This window comes from Bos javanicus, chromosome 7 (assembly GCF_032452875.1).
Source record: "Bos javanicus breed banteng chromosome 7, ARS-OSU_banteng_1.0, whole genome shotgun sequence".
Taxonomy (NCBI): domain Eukaryota; kingdom Metazoa; phylum Chordata; class Mammalia; order Artiodactyla; family Bovidae; genus Bos; species Bos javanicus.
This window is the reverse complement of record NC_083874.1, coordinates 75075859-75098021: the sequence shown is the minus strand read 5'-3', so window position 1 is coordinate 75098021 and position 22163 is coordinate 75075859. Positions and strand designations below refer to the sequence as shown.

Sequence of the window (22163 nt, the reverse complement as noted above, 5' to 3'; positions counted from 1 at the left end):
CCTAGAGGTGCTAAACCAATTCTCCTCCTTGGAATTGCCTGTCTAAATAAGAATGACACTAACTTTAGCATTTTCTCTCTGATTAGAGACACTATAGATTTGCAGTCGCCTTCATGTAATATAAATCAATAAAGAATAATTTTCCAGGCAGTAAATCAATTGTCAGTTCACAGACCCTAATACCCTTGTGCAGGATTTATTGAAAAAATGAATGGCAGTCTTGTTAGGAGATGTACAGCATGCTTTATGGGGACATAATAGTGTACACCCCAGACTATTACAGTCACTACAGTGAGAAATCCAAAAGATCTAACCCTTTCCTTTCCATGGAACATATACTTAAATGGATTTTCTAATGACAAAATGAAAAAACTCTTAAAAGACAATTGAAAGAAACACATCTCTGGAGTGGGAGGGCATGTCAGTCTTGGGGACACCATAATACCTTGGCTGGGACTTTCTGCATTTTGGGTGTGATAGACCAGAAAAATTAACATTCTAAATCTTTCCCATCAATAGATTATCCACTAGCCACATGGAGGGGTTGCGTTCTTATGATATGGCTAGTCCAAACTGAGATGTGCTTTAAGTAGAAAACAAACATTTGATCTCATGGACTTAGAACAAAACAAAAAACAAAGTATCTCATTAATTATTTTTATACTGATTATATGCTAATATGGTAATAGTCTGGTAATATTAGCTTAAATAAAATACACTGTTAATTAATTTCAACTATCTTTTTATGGGGCAACAAGAAAATGTCAAAGTACATATGTGGTTCGCATACCATTGCTATCTTACGGCACCGTCTCACACAGCGCATTCTCAATTCACTTCAGTGGTGCCTGACTCTTTCGCAACCCCATGGACTGTATCCCGCCAGGCTCCTCTGTCCATGGGATTTCCCAGGTAAGAATACTGGAGCAGGTTGCCATTTCCTACTCCAGGGGATCTTTCTGACCCAAGGATCGAACACACATTTCTTGTGTCTCGTGCATTGGCAAGTGGAGTCTTTATCACAAGCTCCACCTGGGAAGGCTGCTTCCACATAGTAACTGATTGAAAACCTGTATCACTTTCAGTCAGTGACAAACCAGAAAATCTCCAGAGGATCAGACACTTAAGTAAAGGAATGACAAAACGAGACTCCACTGTGAGGAGAACAATATATGGGCTTTCTGAAGAAGTTGGGAGAAGATGGTAGCCAGAAGTTCATGGGGAGGGAAGGTCCCCACAGCTCACTTGGTAACTACCATTATTAAAGTACTTGGCCAATGAAACTAAAGGACATGAAAGAAGAGAAATACCTACCTATTAATGGCAACAAAACCAGATTTCAGCCAATCATAAGTATAGGAAAGAGTAAGCCAAGAGAAGTTTGATTAATGCCCAATGAAGATACTGTAAGTCTTTTGTACCAAAAGTTATCTTTGGTTCAATAATTACAAGTAGTCTTATTTATTAAATGCCTGGAATCTTGCACAGGGCCTGACTCTAAGATACACTCAATAAATATCAGGCAAATGAATGAAGAAAATGATTGAAAAAAAAAACACCTAATGAACCTAAAGCATCATTCAAGTGGCAAAAAAAAATTAGGTAAATTTTTCAATTTTTCTACTGCACTAAACTAGAAATACCCAGCGAGCAGAGTGGAGAGACTGGAATTCTAGACAATGACAAAGAATTATTGAAAAGAGGTGGATAAAGATGGAAATATTTTTAGACATAAGAGTAAGGAAGAATTAAGACATATAGCAGCATTCAGATCAGTTGCTCAGTCGTGTCCAAGTCTTTGCAATAGCAGCATTAGTGAATCATAAAGAGAGGAAGGTAAACAAAGATTAGAAGATGTAATGACTGGATACGATCCAGGATAATTTCAACCATTCTTTGGCTGGGTGAGGTAAGTCACAGCTTTTTGAATCCTGAATTTTGAATTTGTACAATGAAGTTTCAGACTTAATTCTATAATTCCAGTATTCTGTAATATCAGTGATATGAGGGGAAAAATCAAAGAAGGCAACCAAAATTCCAAATCCTCAGAAAGTCCTCTGACAGATTTAACATCAAGCAGAAAACACACATAAACTTCACTGCTTCTCGGTGAGGGATAAGTTCGCTTCCCCGGGGGTGTTTGGCAACATCTGAAGATGTTTTAGTTTTGTCACTACTTAGGAAGTAAGTACTTGGAGAAGGAACTGGCAGTCCACTCCAGTATTCTTGCCTGGAGAATCCAATGAACAGAGGAGCCTGGCGGGCTTCAGTCCATGGAGTCCAGACCTGAACAAGATTTAGGGACTAAACAGCAGCAGCAGAGTACTACTGGCACCTAGTGGTCAAAACCAGAAATGCTACTAAATATCCTGTAGCTCAGACGGTATAGAATCTGCCAGCAATGCAGGAGACCAGGGTTCAATCCCTGGGTGGGGAAGATCCTCTGGAGAATGGAATGGCAATCCACTCCAGTATTCTTGCCTGGAGGATCCCATGGACAGAGAAGCCTTGCGGGCCACAGTCCATGGGGTCGCAAAGAGTCAGATACAACTGAACACAGCACACACGAGATAGCACCTCAAGACAAAGAACTACCTGGCTCAAAATATCAATAATGCAATGTCAAGAAGCCCTAATCTACTACAATATAGAAATAGTATTTACAGAGCCAATGAAGGTGAGCCAAGAAAATATAAGAAGTTTCAAAGCACTGCAGTGATAGGACAAAAGAGCTTGTATAAGTCTTGGGCTTAAAAACATGAAATAACAACAATTCATCATTCACTCCCGGTTCTCGTCTCTCAATATCACTTCTACAGTTGTGCAAAAATTCTTTTGATTGGACTATAACTGCCTTACAAGGTTGTGTTAGTTTTTGCTGCACAACAAAGTGAATCAGGTATGTGTATATATATATCCCTCTGTCTTGAACCTCCCTTCCATCCCCACAACCCCCTCCCCCACCTCCGGGAATCCCTGATACCTCAGTTGGTAAAGAATCCACCTGCAATTCAGAAGATCCCGGTTCGAGTCCTGGATCGGGAAGATATGCTAGAGAAGGGATAGGCTACCCACTCCAGTATTCTGGGGCTTCCCTTGTGGCTCAGCTGATAAAGAATCTGCCTGCAATGCGGGAGACCTTCCCTGGGTTGGGAAGATCCCCTGGAGAAGGGGAAGGCTACCCACTCCAGTATTCTTGCCTAGTGAATTCCACAGACTGTACAGTCCATGGGGTTGCAAAGAGTCGGACATGACGAGCCACTTTCACTTTCATTCCCCTCATCCCACCCCACTTGGTCATCACAGAGAACTGAGCTAGAACTCTCTTTATACAACAGCTTCCCTCTTAAGAAATCATCATCTCTAAGAAAATGAGAAAAATAATTCAAATTTATAGGGAAGATGTATGTGCATTTTATTCAGGGGAAATAAAAATTATGGTTTATTCTATTATGAATAAAAAGACTTGTCATAAATTTAGACTTGGTTTATTTCTTTATGCTTAATAAAGCCTGCACATGCGTACCTGAACAGAAAGTGTACCCTTTAAAATATTTTCTCTTTCAATTAATCTAAAGTGGTAAGAAACATAGGCTTAATTATCTCCTCAGATTTTCAGCTAGCATATGAATTTTGAGTCCTACTAAAGTTGAAAAATAAAGAACACCTTCAGTATCAAATTTAAATCTACTGTTTTAAAAATACCTTCCTTTGGACTGCAAACTATAATCAAGTATCTATATCACTATGCATTTTAGTACATTAATATGACATAAAGTGTGCTTTAAAGATATATTCATGATTTATAATAATTGCAACTCTCAGAAACTAAAAGCCAGAAGCATTTGACTTCTACCTTCAAACAGCCTCACTCAAATCCAGTTAAAACACTGAATCAGCATAAGAGCTTCTAGAGTAAGATATTAAAAACCATCATCATTTTTTAAAAGAATCCTGCTATTAAGGTTTGATATGTTACTCTTCCTGGGTAACATTTTTATTTTTCTAGGAATTTCTTGGAAATACACTTTAAAATAATTTTAGTGATGATATTTTCAGGAACCCAGAGCTAGAAAGCATATACACGTTGGGTTGGCCAAAAGGTTCATTCAGGATACCCCAAATGAATCTTTTGGCCAACCCAAAATAATAATACATGTGGGTGGAAATGGGACGTGAGGAACAGGCAGACTTTTGGGAGTAACTCACCATATTCATTTCCAAAGGCTGATACAACCAACTGCCACAAACTTTATGGCTTAAAACAATGGAAATTTGTTACTTGCAGTTCTGTTATTTGGAGTCTAGAAGTCTAGATCAGGGTGTCAGCAGGGTTGGCACCTTCTAGAGACTCTAAGCACAGCCTGCCTCCTGCCTCAACCCAGCTTCTGGTGGTCAGCTGGCACTCCTTGGCGCTCCTCGGTTTATAGCATTACTGAGCCCCAGTGTCTGCTTCCACTTTTACAGGGTTTTCTTCTCTTGTCCCTGCCTCCTCTGTGCCTGGGTATCTATGTGTCCTCTCCTCTTCTGAAGGGAATGGTCATTGGATTTCAGGTCCACTCTAATTTCAAGATGATTTCACTTCTAGATCCTTAACTAATTTTACCTGCAATTTCTAGGTCCTTTACTGATTATTTCCAAAGCCATCTTGAAGTCCTAGGTGGACCTGAATTTGGGGAGGATACTATTCACTCCATTGTACTCACCATACCTTAGCTATGGTCAACTGTTTTGTTAAATAAAGATCTGACTCTGTCTGAGCCACCCTCTCTCATCTTCCTTATGATGCCAAGCCTGAAATTATATACAGATAACCTTCCCCAGGGGCCCCACTGTGGCATCATCTAACAAACAGCACTGCCATCAACATACGTCAGTGAAAGAATCCAAACTGACTAGGAATAAAATGGCCCATGTACAAGTTCGGACTTTTTCAGAAAATAGCTGGGAATCTTAAGTAAGTGATTTAACTTCTTAAGGTCTGTGTTATGAGGAAGATAAAATGAATGAATCATGATGCAATGATTCTAGCTCTTCCACTGAACAGCCATTTGACCATAGCCCAATTATCCAAATTCAGGTCCTTTATTTGTAAAACCAGAATAATGTAGTGCTGAGTTTAATCATAAAATAAAAATCCTGTATGTGAACAGGCCTACCATAGTAGATGCAGTGGCTAGTTAGATCTTCTATTTAGCCAGTACAATGGATTTTTATTTTTTATTTGAATTTAAACAACTTTAAACAGAGAGGGCATTCTCCAATTTGCCATAGACACCACTCTCCACTGTACCAACCTGGGTTTACCTGTCCTAGAAAGCCTTTGAATTTATACTACAATGTAGACATATAACAAATAGTCAATAAATGAGAACAATATCAAAGGCTACCTATACCAATACTAATCATACAAAGCAATTGAGGAATTCATTACCTAGAGAGAGAGCCAATCCCATTCTTTAAAATAACTTCATTTTCTGGCAAATTCTTCCATCTATTATTTCTGTAAGTTTTATTTACTGACCTTAGTTTTCATTCCTAAAACAATATTAATCTACTCAACTGTCTTTCATTTACATCAACACATTTATTGTGACTTCCCAATACATGACAGCAAGTCCCATACATGACTTCCCTATGACAGCATTCAAAGGCATAATTATAAATTATAATTAGTATACATCATGAACCATTCATCTCACTGCTGTCAAAAATTGCCCAAGGAAATTTTCATACCATGAGATACTTCAAGCTTATAAACAATCAGCCCTCCTTTACTTTTCTACCTTTGTAAGATATGCTGCTGCTGCTGCTGCTGCTGCTAAGTCACTTCAGTCATGTCTGACTCTGTGTGACCCCAGAGACGGCAGCCTACCAGGCTCCCCCGTCCCTGGGATTCTCCAGGCAAGAACACTGGAGTGGACTGCCATTTCCTTCTCCAATGCAGGAAAGTGAAAAGTGAAAGTGAAGTCTCTCAGTTGTGTCCGACTCTTAGCGACCCCATGGACTGCAGCCCACCAGGCTCCTCTGTCCATGGTATTTTCCAGGCAAGAGTACTGGAGTGGGTGCCATTGCCTTCTCCGAAGATATGATGGGAAAACGCCAATTAATCACTCCGAATGTTTATAGACAAAACAAAAGAAATACACCTTTGAGCATATTTACCAAGGGCTCTCCTTCTTCTGGTGGCTCAGAGGTTAAAGCGTCTGCCTGGAATATGGGAGACCCAAGTTCGATCCCTGGGTCGGGAAGATCCCCTGGAGAAGGAAATGGCAACCCACTCCAGTACTCTTGCCTGGAGAATCCCATGGAGGGAGGAGCCTGGTAGGCTACAGTCCATGGGGTCGCAAAGAGTCAGACACAACTGAGTGACTTCACTCTCACTCTCTCACTCTCTCTTCTTCTTCTATTTTTCTTTGGCCCAAAGATCATAGAATAAGATTAATAAGCAATTTTCCTTCTTACAAAAACAGGAGACGGCAAGAGTGAACATCATTTTAGGAATCAGTGAACTAAAATGGACCAGAATGGGTGAATTTAATTCAGATGACCACTGTATCTACTCTTGTGGGCAAGAATCCCTTAGAAGAAATGGAGTAGACCTCGTAGTCAACACAAGGGTCCAAAATGCAGTATTTGGGTACAATCTCAAAAACTACAGAATTATCTGTTATTTCCAAGGCAAGCCATTCATATCACAGTAATACAAGTCTATGCCCCAACCACTAATGCCAGAGAAGCTGAAGTGAAACAGTTCTATGAAGATCTACAAGACCTTCTAGAACTACAAAAAAAAAAAAAAAAAACACCTCCCCTTTTCGCCATAGGGGACTGGAATACAAAAATAGGAAGTCAAGAGATACCTGAAGTAACAGACATTTTTGGCCTTGGAGTACAAAATAAAACAGGTCAAAGGCTAACAGAGTTTTGCCAAGAGAACGCACTGGTCATAGCAAACACCGTCTTCCAACAACACAAGAGAAGACTCTACACATGGACATCACCAGACGGTCAATACCAAAATCAGACTGATTATATTCTTGCAGCCAAAGATGGAGAAGCTCTATACAGTCAGCAAAAACAAGACTGGTAACTGACTGTGGCTCAGATCATGAACTCTTTATTAACAAATTCAGACTTAAATTGAATGAAGTAAGGAAAACCACTAGGCCATTCAGGTATGACCTAAATCAAATCCCTTACTATTATATAGTGGAAGTGACATAGATTTCAGGGATTAGATCTAATAGACAGAGTACCTGAAGAACTATAAATGGAGGTTCATGATACTGTACAGGAGGCAGTGATCAAAAGCATCCACAAGAAAAAGAAATGTAAAAAAGCAAAATGGCTGTCTGAGGAGGTCTTAAAAATAGCTGAGCAAAGAAGAGATGAGAAAGGCAAAGAAGGAAAGGAAAGATATACCCATCTGAATGCAGAGTTCCACAAAATAGCAAGGAGAGATAAGAAAGCCTTCCTCAGTGATCAGTGCAAAGAAATAGAGGAAAACAATAGAATGGGAAAGACTAGAGATCTCTTCAAGAAAATTAGAGATACCAAGGGAATATTTCATGCAAAAATGGGCACAATAAAGGATAGAAACAGTATGGACTTAACAGAAGCAGAAGATGTTAAGAAGAGGTGGCAAGAATACACAGAACAACAACACAAAAAGACCTTAATGACCAAGATAATCATGATGGTGTGATCACTCACCTAGAGCCTGACATCCTAGAGTGCAAAGTCAAGTGGGCCTTAAGGAGCATCACTATGAACAAAGCTAGTGAAGGTGACAGAATTCCAGCTGAGCTATTTCAAATCCTAAAAGATGATGCTGTTGAAGTGCTGCACTCAATATGCCACCAAATCTGGAAAACTCAGCAGTGACCACAGGGCTACAAAAGGTCAGTTTTCATTCCAATCTGAAAGAAAGGCAATGCCAAAGAATGCTCAAACTACCGCTCAATTGTACTCATCTCACACACTAACAAAGTAATGCTCAAAATTCTCCAAGCCAGGTTTCAACAGTACATGAACTGAGACATTCCAGATACTCAAGCTGGATTTTAAAAGGCAGAGGAATCAGAGATCAAATTGCCAACATCTGCTGGATCATAGATAAAGCAAGAGAGTTCCAGAAAAACATCTACTTCTGCTTTATTGACTATGCCAAAGCCTTTGACTGTGTGGATCACAACAAACTGTGGAAAATTCTTTAAGAGATGGGAATACCAGACCACCTTACCTGCCTCCTGAGAAACCTCAATACAGGTCAAGGTGCAACAGTTAGAACTGGATGTGGAACAACAGAAATTGGGAAAGGAGTATGTCAAGGCTGTATATTGTTATCCTGCTTATTTAACTTCTATGCAGAGTACATCATGGGCAATGCTGGCTGGATGAAGCACAAGTTGGAATCAAGATTTCTGGGACAAATATCAATATCAATAACCTCCGATATGCAAATGATGCCACCCTTATAGCAGAAAGCAGAGAGGAACTAAAAAGCCTCATGATGAAAGTTGAAGAAGAGAGTGAAAAAGTTGGCTAAAACTCAACTTTCAAAAAACTAAGATCATGGCATCCAGTCCCATCACTTTATGTCAAATAGATGGGGAAACAATGGAAATGGTGACAGACTTTATTTATTGGGCTCCGAAATCACTGCAGATGGTGACTACAGCCATGCAGTTAAAAGACGCTTGCTCCTTGGAAGAAAAGCTATGACTAACCTAGTAGTATTAGTCACTCAGTCATGTGTGACTCTTTGTGACCCCATGGACTGTAGCCTGCCAGGCTTCCCTGTCCATTGATTCTCCAGGCAAGAATCCTGGAGTGGGTTGCCATTTCATTCTCCAGACCAACCTAGACAGCATACTAAAAACCAGAGACATCACTTTTCCAGGAAAGGTCCATGTGGTCAAACGCTATGGTTTTTCCAGTAGTCATGTATGGATGTGAGAGGTGGACCATAAAGAAGACTGAACACCAAAGAACTGATGCTTTTGAACTGTGGTGTTGGAGAAGGCTCTTGAGAGTCCCTTGGACTGCAAGAAGATCCAACCCATCCATCCTAAAGGAGATCAGTCCTGAATATTTATTAGAAGGACTGATGCTGGAGCTAATGCTCCAATACTTTGGACACCTGATACAAAGAGCTGACTCATTAGAAAAGACCCTGATGCTGGGAAAGATTGAAGGTAGGAGGAGAAGGGGATGACAGAGGATGAGATGGTTGTATGGCATCACTGGCTCAATGGACATGAGTTTGAGAAAGCTCTGGGAGATGGTGAATGACAGGGAAGCCTGGAGTGCTGCAGTCCATGGAGTCATGGAAAGTATCGGACACAACTGAGTGACTGAACAACAACAATAATATTTAAAGCAATCTTAACCTTCAGATTTAGCAATTGGTTGTGGTTAGCTTCCCCCCATCCTTCACCGCTGAGCCTCTTTTCCAGTTCCAAGAACCCTACAGAAAAACTTGACTGTTTTTGGATGTACATTGAATATGCTAGCTTGAAATTATTGACCAGGGTCATATGTCAGGACTCTGGAGAATTTGATAGCAACTCTGAATCAGCCCTGATATTCCTGGTATTTAGAAAGAATGAGAAACAAATACTGATCACCTTATACAGCAACTTCTCTTGCACAGGCTGTAATTGCCAAGTAACCAGATGTCAATATAATCAGCTTTTTGCAATGGCTATAGGAATTCTATAGGATCTGGAATGCTGAGATACTTACTTATCTTGCTTATAGCAAAATAAACTTCTGTCACCAAGACCTTGACATTTAGGCCCTGTAGGAACTAATTCTCTTTAAAGCTATAGCAATCTGAAGGGCCCAAAACATTAACTACTAGGAAGGGGAAAGACAAAATTGTTACTGTCAGTAATTCCCAAAGTAAATCATACCACCATTTCCTTTTTAATCCTCTCTTCTAACCCAATGCTAAACTTACCCAAATAATAATTATTTGGTTAAGGAAATGGCTGCATTTAAATCCTTTAAAGCAAAAGTCTTTGAAGTTAGGAGCTTCCTAACTGGTGGCTCAGATGCTAAAGCATCTGCCTGCAATGTGGGAGACCCAGGTTCAATCCCTGGGTCAGGAAGATCCCCTGGAGAAGGAAATGGCAACCCATTCCAGTACTCTTGCCTGGAAAATCCCATGGATAGAGGAACCTGGTAGGCTACAGTCCATGGGGTCACAAAAGAGTCAGACATGACAGAGCGACTTCACTTTTCCTTTCACTTTCCTTTGAAGCTAGGGTACACTAACATATCAATTACAAATTAAGAATATATTTTCTGGTATGCCAAAGGGCTTTTAATTAATTTTTCAGAAAACAACACATAAGCTACACATATATTGTATATAAATTCAGCAAAGCAGTGGGAAAAGAATAAAAGAATCACTCATAATCAATCTTGACCAGAGATGAGAGGTGATAAAATTTTGGATTTTGCATAGTACATTTCAGACAACCAGACTTACTATTAATATGTGGAAAATAATATGACTATCAACCTCATGTGGCATGACTACAGTTCTATGCAAAGCAGCATTTTCAACAACTGTTCTATCCAACTGGACACTGCCATCAGGTCAGCCTTAAGAATTTCTCCTGTACTCCTACACTATACTCTCAAAACTTCCTGAATCACACTTTCATTATCCTCATATATTTAGAATGATTAATAAAATTAGCCTACCAAATAATCACATTAGCTGTAGTAACTAAATCCATATAACTCAGATTTAAAATTTCTCATGTTTAAAAAGTTCAGTTCAATAATGTAAATTTGGTCCAACTTAAAAATGTCTGATACTCAATACACTTACCTCATTTTTTAGAACAAGAGATCTTTATTAGGCAAATATAATCAAATACAGTTTATGATATTTTAAAAACACTAAAACAATAAATGCATAGTCCTAGTAGCACTTCTCAAAGAAGAAAAAGATATATTTAAGCAAAATTATTCCTTGCTTCCAGTGTGCTGATGAGCAGTGAAAATGCCAGAGTGAAATTAAAAGATTACAACAAAAGACAAAAAAAACTGGCTAACTGTAATTAAGAAGTTATAGGTTTTTAGAAAAGTATGTATGCATCTTACAGTTCAAAACTTTCAGTCTTTAATTTAAAGAGAAGATGAATCAACCCTAAAATGGTATTAAATAGCATTTAATAAATATCAACATTGGATAAGAGAGAGAATAGTCAAGGGCCCAAGTAGCAAGGGAGCAGGCAAGGACTGGGAAAAAGCAGATCAAAGGTGAAAGATGGAGAGTCTCCTATAATGGTATGAAGACTGTCATACTCAAAAGGAGTTGAAAATTTATGTCCTCACAAAAAAGCTGCATACAAATGTTTATGGTTGCTTTATTCAAAACTTGGAAGCAACCAATATGTCTTTCAACAGATGAACAGATAAACTATTGTACATCCAGACCACAGACTATTACTCTGCTAAAAAGAAATGAGGCACCAAGCAGTGGAAAGACATGGGGAACCTTATTAAATCCATATTACTTGGTGAAAGAAGCCAGTCTACAAAAACTATATACTGTATGATTCCAACCACATGACATTCTGGAAAAGGCAAAACTATGGAGACTGTTTTTTAAAAAAACTGGGTGTGGTGGGGACAGAAGGCTGAATATGCAAGAGACACAGAAGGTTTTTAAGGTGGTGAAACAATTTTTAGGAATACTGTAATGGTGGATATATGCTATTATACATTTAAACCCATAAAATTTGTAGAGACACATACTTAGAGAATATATGGATATCAAAAGAGAAGGAGAGGGCAGATGGGAAGAATTGGGAGATTCAGACTGACACATATACACGACTGATACTGTGTGCAAAATAGATAATTAATGAGGATATATTGTATAGCATAGGGAACTCTACTTAATGCACTCTGGAGACCTGAATGGGAAGGGAACCCTACAGGGAGGGGACATATGTACACGTATGGCTGATTCATTTTGCTGTGTAGCAGAAACTAACACAACATTGTAAAGCAACTATCCACCATTAAAAGTTAATTTAAAAAATTAAATAAACCTATAGAATTTGCAACACCAGAGCAAATCCTAATATAAACTGTGGATTCTGGATGATAAGGATGTGTCAATATAATTCAATTTTAAAACATGTACCACTCTGGTGGGAGATGTTAATTACAAGAAGAGGTTATACATATATGGGGGCAGGGGGAACATGGGCAATCTCATTGCTTTCCTCTCAATTTTGTTGTGAATCTTAACAGTTTTTTACAAGTCAATTCAATAAGAAATGAAAGCTAAGTGAAGACGTTTTCATACAATAGTTGAAAGAAATCACAAGCATATCTGCACTACGAGAAATGTTAAAGAAAATCCATCAGGCAGAAATAATACCAGTTGGAAATATTAATCTAAATAAACAAATGACAAATATAAGAAATGGTAGTTATCTGGATAAATATGTAATCTCTATTATTTAAATCTATTAAACACTAATTGCCTGAACAAAACTAATAAAGACATACTATGATGTGTACGGGCTTCCTAAGCATGGTGGCACAGACCGTAAAGAATCTTGCCTGGAGGAGACCTGGGTCTGATCCCTGGGTTGGGAAGATGCCCTGGAGAAAGGAATGGCAACCCACTCCAGTATTCTTGCCTGAAGAATCCCATGGACAGAGGAACCTGGCGGGCTACAGTCCATGGGGTCACCAAGAGCTGGACACACACACACATATACAATGTGTGAGCGAGTAACACACACACGTATACAATGTTTATAACATACTTTAAGACAAAAAATATCACAAAGGCTAGGAGTCAAAAATGGAAGTATACTATTGTAAGTGTCCTATATTACTTGTGAAGTGACATATCACTTTTGGGCAACTGTGATGAGTCAAATATGGATGCCATGAGACCTAAAGCAACCACTAAAATAACAAAGTAAAAAATTATAGCTAATATGTCACCACACAGACGACAGGCCAATCTTATCACATGGATCACAGCCTTGTCTAACTCACAATAAAATGTGGAAAATTCTGAAAGAGATGGGAATACCAGACCACCTGATCTGCCTCTTGAGAAACCTGTATGCAGGTCAGGAAGCAAGAGTTAGAACTGGACATGGAACAATAGACTAATTCCAAATAGGAAAAGGAGTACATCAGGGCTGTATATTTTCACCTTGTTTATTTAACTTATATGCAGAGTACATCATGAGAAATGCTGGGCTGGAAGAAGCACAAGCTGGAATCAAGATTGCCCGGAGAAATATCAATAACCTCAGATATGCAGATGACACCACCCTTATGGCAAAAAGTGAAGAAGAACTAAAGAGCCTCTTGACGAAAGTGAAAGTGGAGAGTGAAAAAGTTGGCTTAAAGCTCAACATTCAGAAAACTAAGATCATGGCATCCGGTCCCATCACTTCATGGGAAATACATGGGGAAACAGTGGAAACAGTGTCAGACTTTATTTTTTGGGCTCCAAAATCACTGCAGATGGTGACTGCAGCCATGAAATTAAAAGACGCTTACTCCTTGGAAGGAAAGTTATGACCAACCTAGATAGCACATTCAAAAGCAGAGACATTACTTTGCCAACAAAGGTTCGTCTAGTCAAGGCTATGGTTTTTCCAGTGGTCATGTATGGATGTGAGAGTTGGACTGTGAAGAAAGCTGAGTGCTGAAGAATTGATGCTTTTGAACTGTGGTGTTGGAGAAGACTCTTGAGAGTCCCTTGGACCTGAAGGAGATCCAACCAGTCCATCCTAAGAGTTGACTCATTTGAAAAGACCCTGATGCTGGGAAAGATTGATGGCAGGAGGAAAAGGGGATGACAGAGGATAAGATGATTGGATGGCATCACTGACTCAATGGACATGAGTTTGTCCAATGCACAGGGAGGCCTGGCATGCTGTGGTTCATGGGGTCGCAAAGAGTCGGACACGACTGAGCGACTGAACTGAACTGAATACGTCAACAAAGGCGACAAGAGGGAGTCATAAATACTACCAAGGAAATTCCCTGGTGGTCCAGTGGTTAGGACTTGGAACTTTCACTACCATGGGCCTGGGTTCAATCCCTGGTCAGGGAACCAAAATCCTGCAAGCCATGTGGCATGTCAAAAAATAATCAAGTAATTTAAAAATAAAAATAAATGTAAGATGTATAAAAATAAGTAAGTAGGTAAGTAAATAAATACTAATACTTATTACAAAAGAAGGCAGGGAAAATGGAGAAAAGGCAAGAAAGAAAACTATTAGTGTTAGTCATTCAGTTGTGTCCAACTCTGCAACCCCATAGACTATAGCCCACCAGGTTCCTCTGTCCATGGGATTTGCCAGACAAGAATACTAGAGTGGATATCTATTCCCTTCTCCAGGGGATCTTCCCAAGCAAAGGATCAAACCTGGGCCTCCTGCATTACAGGCAGATTCTTTACCATCTGAGGCATGAGGAAGCCCCGATAGTATAAAGGCAGTGATAAAATATACACACACACACACACACACACACACACACACACACACACCATAGTTGTGTGTGTGTGCTCAGTCCTGTCCAACTGTTTGAAGCCCCATGGACTGTAGCCTGCCAGGATCCTCTGCCCATGGACTTCCCCAGACAATACTGGAGAGAGTTGCCATTTCCTACTCAAGAGGATCTTCCCAAGCCAGGGGTTGAACCTGCATCTCCTGCATCTCCTACATTGGCAAGGAGGATTCTTTACCACTAGTGCATCTGGGAAGCCCATATACCATGGTAATACTAACCAAAAAAGGGGGGGAGGAGGTGATGGTATAATACTCCATTCCTTTTCTCTCTCCCCTTCATTCTATACCCAGTCAAACATCTGTAACATGATAAAGATTCCTCTGCCCAAGACACACTGGCAAGTTCCACACATGTCTACATCTGAAGATCGGTGGATTGGAAACACAGAGGAATCAGAAAGCGAGAACAGCAGAGGTAATGCCTAGGATGGCACCCCTCCCCAACACAATGATCCCAGAAAACCTTGTGGCACCAGAGAACCCAGGAGGCAGTGCACACAACCCCAGTCTCCTGGCTGCAGAGAACAGGGCAGGAGTGGCAGGGGGGCCTCTGACTCCATTCCTCTAGCTGCAAATGACTCCAGACCCTATACCCAAGAGGTGGTGCCCATGAACCTGACAAAGCTGGATACAGTGCAGGCGCCGTTAGGCTCAATCTCTGCCCCTCCCTCCTGCAGTAGCAGGACCCATGACCTCAGCTATTCCTGAGGCAGCAAAGCACCCCCCATCTAGGTGCCCCAGGAAGCAACACCAACAACAGTACCAGCACTGGCTACAGCAAAGCAGAGCAAGCCCAGAGGTACAAGCAGCAAAAGTAGGGCAAAGGGCAAGAACTCTGGCAGAGGCAGTGGAGGGTGAAAAGTACAGGACGAACCCTCAAGTACAACCACAGACAACTCAGGTAGAAATACCAAAAACTTGTGCTATAGCACCACCTACTGAAAAACAAAAGTACAAAAGTGAAAGTGTGAGTCGCTCAGTCTTGTCCTACTCTTTACGAGCCCGTGCACTGTAGCCCACAAGGCTCCTCTGTTCATGGAATTCTCCAGGCAAGAATACTGAAGATCTGCAGGGGATCTTCCCAATACAGGGATCAAACCCAAGTCTCCTGCATTGCAGACAGATTCCTTACCATCTGAGCCACCAGGGAAACCCTAAAAACAAAAGAAAGATCTCTAATTACTAACCTGTTGAATTTTTAGAATTGTTAGGGAGTTAGAATAGGAAACAGGAGTCCAAAATGGTGGTGGCTAAAAGACAAGGAAGGGAAAAACCCACAAAAATAGAACGAAGGAAGGTCCGAGGACAGGAGTGAGGACCTCAGGTAGAACAAACAGCAGTCCTGGCTAGCCCAATTTACAAAGGGCAGGCCCGGGGCAGCAGGGAAGGAGGAAAAAAAGGAAAAAAAGAGGAGCCAAAGGGCCGGGGCTCTTGCTTCTCTTTGCATCTTTGGGTCGGCATGCCCTCATGCCTCGAGGATGTATTTTCTTGCTATTTTCTAAATAAAACTGAGCTGTAACACGGAGCTGTAACACTGATCTATCTAAGAGCTATAGCACGGTCTGTCCAAGAGCTGTGACATGCCAAGGGCTTTAATGTCCGTCGCTTCAAATTTTTGTTGAGACAAGACAGAACCAAGGAGATTACACTTGCCTGACAGAATCAGGTAAAAAAAGCTTTACCTAAAGAAGCAAAGAATTTGCTTCTTCAAATGTATCAGCCAAAGAACTCATAAAGCACCAGGAAAAACCAGCGTAACATTGTATCACAAAAAGAATATGACAATTCTCCAGAAACCAAAAGTCATGGACTCGAGTAATCTAGTAAAGAATTCAAAACAGCTGTCATGTAGAAACGCACAAGCTACCAAAAAAAAAAAAAAATGACACAGAAAGGCAGTTCAAAGAGCTCAGGAATAAAATTAATAAACAAAAAAAAATACTTTACCAAAGATTTAAATCTAAAAGAGAACTAATAGACATTCAGGAGCTGAAGGATGCGATAAATGAGACAAAGAACACACTAGAGCATACTGGAAACAGAGCAGACCATCTCGAAGAGAGAATTAGCACCTTGAAGATAGAAATCTAAAAATGACACTGGTAGAAGAGGAGAGAGAATTAAGATCTAAAATAATTGAGGAAATCCTGAGAACTTTGAAACTCTTTTAGGAAGGGCAACCTAAGGATAATGGGTATCCTAGAAAGAGAAAAGGGAGAAGGGAGTAGAGAGTTTACCTAAGGAAATAATAGCTGAGAACTTTCCAAACCTGGGGAAGGAACTGTATTTACAAGTCAATGAAGCTAAGAGGAAAACCTACATAAGAAATCTCAATGCAAAAAGGCCTTTTCCAAAACATATTATAATGAAAACTGCCAAAATTCAATGACAAAGACAGAATCTTAAAGGCAGCCACAGAAACAAGGAAGATAACATACAAAGTAACCCCCATTACACTATCAGCAGATTTCTCAATAGAAACTCTGTATAGGCCACTATGCAGTGGAATAACATTCTCCAAATACAGGCAACTGAAGATCAGAGGCTACAGGCAAAAAAAAGGACTATTTTATCTAGGAAAATGTTTTATACAAACCCACGGTAACCACAAAACATAAATCTAGACCAGAGACACATTTTGAAAAAGCAAGTTGGGAAACACACCTCATAGAAAACCACCAAACCAAAATGGCAAACAGAAACACCAGGAAAAAGAAACAAAGAGATACAGAACAGACAACAAAAGATTAAATGGCAGTATTAAGTCTTCATTTATAAATAATCATTTACATTTAGTAAATGAATAGAATTCACCAATCAAAAGACAGTGTAACTGGACAGATAAAAAGACTCACCTCAGTTCTTAAGACAAACATAGGCTCAAAGAGATAGAAGACAATTCTCTAAGCTATCAGTAGCCAAAAGCAAAAAAAATGTAGCCATATTCATATCAGAGAAAATACTTCAAGCCAAAAAAGGTAACAAGAGATAAAGATGGACAGTGTACAATAATTAAACATAATTTATCAAGAAGACATAACAAGGATTAATATATATACCTAACATACATAGAACTATTATGAAGAGACATAAAGGGAAAAATTGACAGCAAAGTAATAGTAGGGCACTGTAACACTACACTTAGATAAATGGATGGCTCATCTAGAAAGAAAGTCAACAAGGTTAAGAGCAGACTTAAATGAAACAGTAGATCACATAGGTTTGATAACATATACACAACATCCATCCAAATGCAGCAGAATGCACACTTTTCTCAAGTGCCCATGGAACTTTGTCAAGGATAGACCAAATGCTGGGATTCAAGTCTCATTAAAGTTAAGAAGATTTAAATCATATCAAGTGTCTTTTCAACCACAATGGTATGAAACTGGAAATCTACTGTAAGACGAAAGCCGGGAAAAAATGACAATATGTGGAGACTGAATAAGCTATTGAAAAACTATTGAGTCAACAAAAAAAGTTAAAAGAGAAAGAGAAAAAATATCTGAAGATAAATGAAAAGGAAAAAATCCAAAATCTGTGGGATACAGCACAAAGAGCACTAACAGGGAAGTTCATAGCAATATATGTCTATCTGAAGCTCAAATAATCTATCCATACGTCTAAAATAACTAGAAAGTGAAGAACAAATGAAGCTCAAAGTTAGAAGAAAGGAAATAACAAAATCAGAGCAGAAGTAAATTAAATAGACTGAAAAGATAATAGAAAAGATCAATAAAAATAAGAGCTCATTCTTTGAAAACAGACAAAATTAACACACCTTTAGGCTGCCTCACTAAAAAAAAAAAAAAAAAAAAAATCAGATAAAATCAGAAATGAAAGAGACAAAATTAAAATGGATAATACAGAACTATAAAGGATAGGACGGACTATATGAGAATACTATGAATAACTATACACCAACAAACTGGACAACATAGAAGAAATGGGTAAATTCTGAGAATCATACAAATGTCCAAGACTGAATCAAGATGAAAGAGAAAAGTCAATACACCAATAAGAAAACTGAAACAGTAATCAAAAAGCCTCTGAAAATAACGAAAGTCCAGGACCAGACAGCTTCACAGGTGAACTCTATCAAATATTCAAAGATATAATACCTACCTTTAAACTCTCCCCCAAAAAACTGAAAGAAACAGCTGTTAACTCATTTAGAAGGCCAACATTACCCTAATACTAAAACACACAAAGATAACACAAAAATAGAAAATTACAGGACAGTGTCACTGATAAACATAGATGGGAAAATCCTCCACAAAAGATTAACAAACCAAACAACAAGGAGGCACTAGTGGCGGAGAATCTGCCCGATAGTGCACAAGACTCGGGTTCGATCTCTGGGTTGAGTGGAGAATCTGCCTGACAGTGCACGAGACTCGGGTTCAGTCTCTGGGTTGAGTGGAGAATCTGCCTGGCAGTGCACGAGACTCGGGTTCAATCTCTGGGTTGAGAAGGTTCCCTGGGGGAGGAAATGGCAGCCCACCCCAGTATTCTTGCCTGGAGAATCCCACGGATAGAGGAGCCTGGCAGGCTACAGTCCATGGGGCTGCAAAGAGTCGGACACGACTGAACGCACACACACAACAGGATCAAGTAGGATTTATTATAGGATGCAGGGATGGTTCGACATTCACAAATCATCAACACAAAGCACCACATTAACAAAGTGCAGGGTGAAGGATAAAAACTGGATCAACATCTCAATAGATGCAGAAAAAGCATTTGACAAGATTCAACATCTATTTATCACAAAACCTCTCAAAGTGCACATAAAATAAATCAACATAATAAAAGCCATATATGACAAACCCACACTGAACATCACACTCAATGGTGAAAACCTGAAAGCGAGCCCTATAAGATCAGGGATACCACTGTCACCACTGGAAGCTCCAGTTAGAACAAAAGGAGAGAAGCAAGAAGTAAAACCATTACTATTTATAGACGACATGATTTTATTTATATTTAAAAACCCTAAAGGCCCTACCAATATACTATTGGAAATAATAAAGAAAGTTTCAAGGTACAAAAAATACACAAAAATTTTGTATATTTTTCAATACAAAAATTTGTTGCATTTTTATATGCTAACAATGAGCTAGCAGAAGGAAAAATTATGAAAATAATCCTATTTACAATTGCAACAAAAAGAATAAAATACCTAGAAATAAATTTAACCAAGGAGGTGAAAAATGAAGACAGTACTGGCATTTTATCTTCTGTTTTCTTGTTGCTCTACATCTCCATGTTTCTTTTTACTTGTGTTTCAGTCTGCCATTTTGGTTTGATTAACCTGATTAAAAATGAGCAGAACACTTAACAGGTATTTATCCAAAGAATACATACAAATGCCCATTAGGCATAACTAATTTAATCTGCATGTTTAAATCTATCACTCAATGTAGACTGAGTACAAACAAGTCTCACCTTCTCTGTCATCACATTTCTGTATTTTATGTCAACAGAGAAATAATTATGCAGTGCAGAGGGAAGATCCCAAGTGTAAAATACAACCCTCTTACAAACTGCCAGATATTTAATATGTGCCTTTTATATGAAACATAGCAGGCTAGAGGCTATAGGGTATAATCAGTGGTATAAAAAGTATTTCCTCCCCTCAAGTAGTTTATGATGCAATAGAGGAAATGAAATTAACACAAAATAGTAAAATCAGTAAGTGAACAGATAAAAATAAGTAATGTAATTAAGTGGCCAATGAGTAATCTCCATGAGTTCAGAGGGGCCAAAGTGGCTTGGGATGGATTCCACATGATGATGAGATGGAAGTTCATCACATGGTACCATAAATGCTTCTTTATTTTTCAGATTCTCCAGTTTATAAAATAGACTCCATGAAATGAGATCCTGTCTTGTTATGAGCTGAGCACTAAAGACATTGGCACCTAGTTCAATGCCAGTACATAGCATACACCAATAAACAGCTGATGAATAGTGTATAAATAAGATCAGTCCTGGGTGTTCATTGGAAGGACTGATGCTAAAGCTGAAACTCCAATACTTTGACCACCTCATGCGAAGAGTTGACTCATTGGAAAAGACCCTGACGCTGGGAGGGATTGGGGGCAGGAGGAGAAGGGGACGACAGAGGATGAGATGGCTGGATGGCATCACCGACTCAATGGACATGAGTTTGAGTATACTCTGGGAGTTGGTGATGGACAGGCAGGCCTGGCGTGCTGCGATTCAGGGGTCACACAGAGTCGGACATGACTGAACGACTGAACTGAACTGAAACCTTAAAAGTTTTAGGCATATAGGATTTGAAAACACAAATAAGATGAATCCATTTTTGGCAGAGCTAGTAGCATTAAGCAAAAGCACGTGGTTGGAAAAGCAAGAATGATTCAACAAGTGTGGCCAAGCCAATGTACTTGGAAGGTAAGATGCATGCAGAACAGTCAGACGAGATAGAAATGGAGTGGTCAGCACAACTTCAACTGAGCCTGAAGGTAATAACACCAAGTAGGAGGCTGAAAATAAGGCACACATGAGCCGAGGAAAAGTTAAGTCAAGGTACAGACAATGGAAAAGGAACCTCATTGTAACCCTATATCCACTAGAAAGGAAGAACTCTCCTGGCGTCAGCAGTACATACTAAAATTCAAATAATATGGGGAAAGTTAGTATGGCCCCTCAGCAAGGAGAACACACAAATTCACAAAGCATTCCATGTTTTATAGAAATGAACTACCACCGGGTGTTGATTGAATTGAGAGGGAGGAGCTTAAAAATATGTTAAAAGTCAAAAAAGACCAAGCTCTTCAACTCAAGTAACAAGAAATACAGTGGTACCTTTCAACATAGGATGGGGGATTCATTTTGATAGGAAAATTATGAGCTCTGTTTGATATTAAACTTATATGTTTGCACATCAAACAAGAAACTTAAAGGAGAAACTGTGACATTTTAAAGCCAGTCATTGAAGAGATCAGAATTAGCTATATTTTCTCACCAAAGACATCAGTTCAGTCACTCAGTCATGTCCAACTCTTTGTGACCCCATGGGCTGCAGCACGCCAGGCTTCCCTGTCCTTCAACTCCCAGAGCTTGCCCACACTCATGTTCATCGAGTCACTGATGCCATCCAACCAACCCATCTTCTGTCATTCCCTTCTCCTCCTGCCTTCAATCTTTCCCAGCATCAAGGTCTTTTCCAATGAGTTGCCTCTTCACATCAGGTGGCCAAAGTACTGAAGCTTCAGCATCATTCCTTCCAATGAACACCCAGGACTGATCTCCTTTAGGATGGACTGGCTGGATCTCCTTGCAGTCCAAGGGACTCTCAAGAGTCTTCAATACCACAGTTCAAAATCATCAATGCTTCGGTGCTCAGCTTTCTTTATGGTCCAACTCTCACATCCATACATGACTACTGGAAAAACTATAGCCTTGACTAGAGGTACCTTTGTCAGCAAAGTAATGTCTCTGCTTTTTAATGTGCTGTCTAGGTTGGTCATAGCTTTTCTTCCAAGGAGCAAGAGTCTTTTAACTTCATGGCTATAGTCACCATCCGCAGTGATTCTGGAGCCCAAGAAAGTA

General features: G+C 39.5%; 2 non-coding genes across 2 annotated transcripts; both read left to right on the top strand.

Annotated features, from left to right (window-relative positions):
* The first annotated feature begins 14049 nt into the window (after nt 1-14049).
* Nucleotides 14050-14122, top strand: TRNAE-UUC (transfer RNA glutamic acid (anticodon UUC)). Its single transcript has one exon. It is a non-coding gene; the product is annotated as a tRNA-Glu (tRNA).
* Nucleotides 14123-21193: 7071 nt separating this feature from the next.
* On the top strand, nt 21194-21301 carry LOC133252199 (U6 spliceosomal RNA). Its single transcript, XR_009737823.1, has one exon. It is a non-coding gene; the product is annotated as a U6 spliceosomal RNA (small nuclear RNA).
* Nucleotides 21302-22163: the final 862 nt, after the last annotated feature.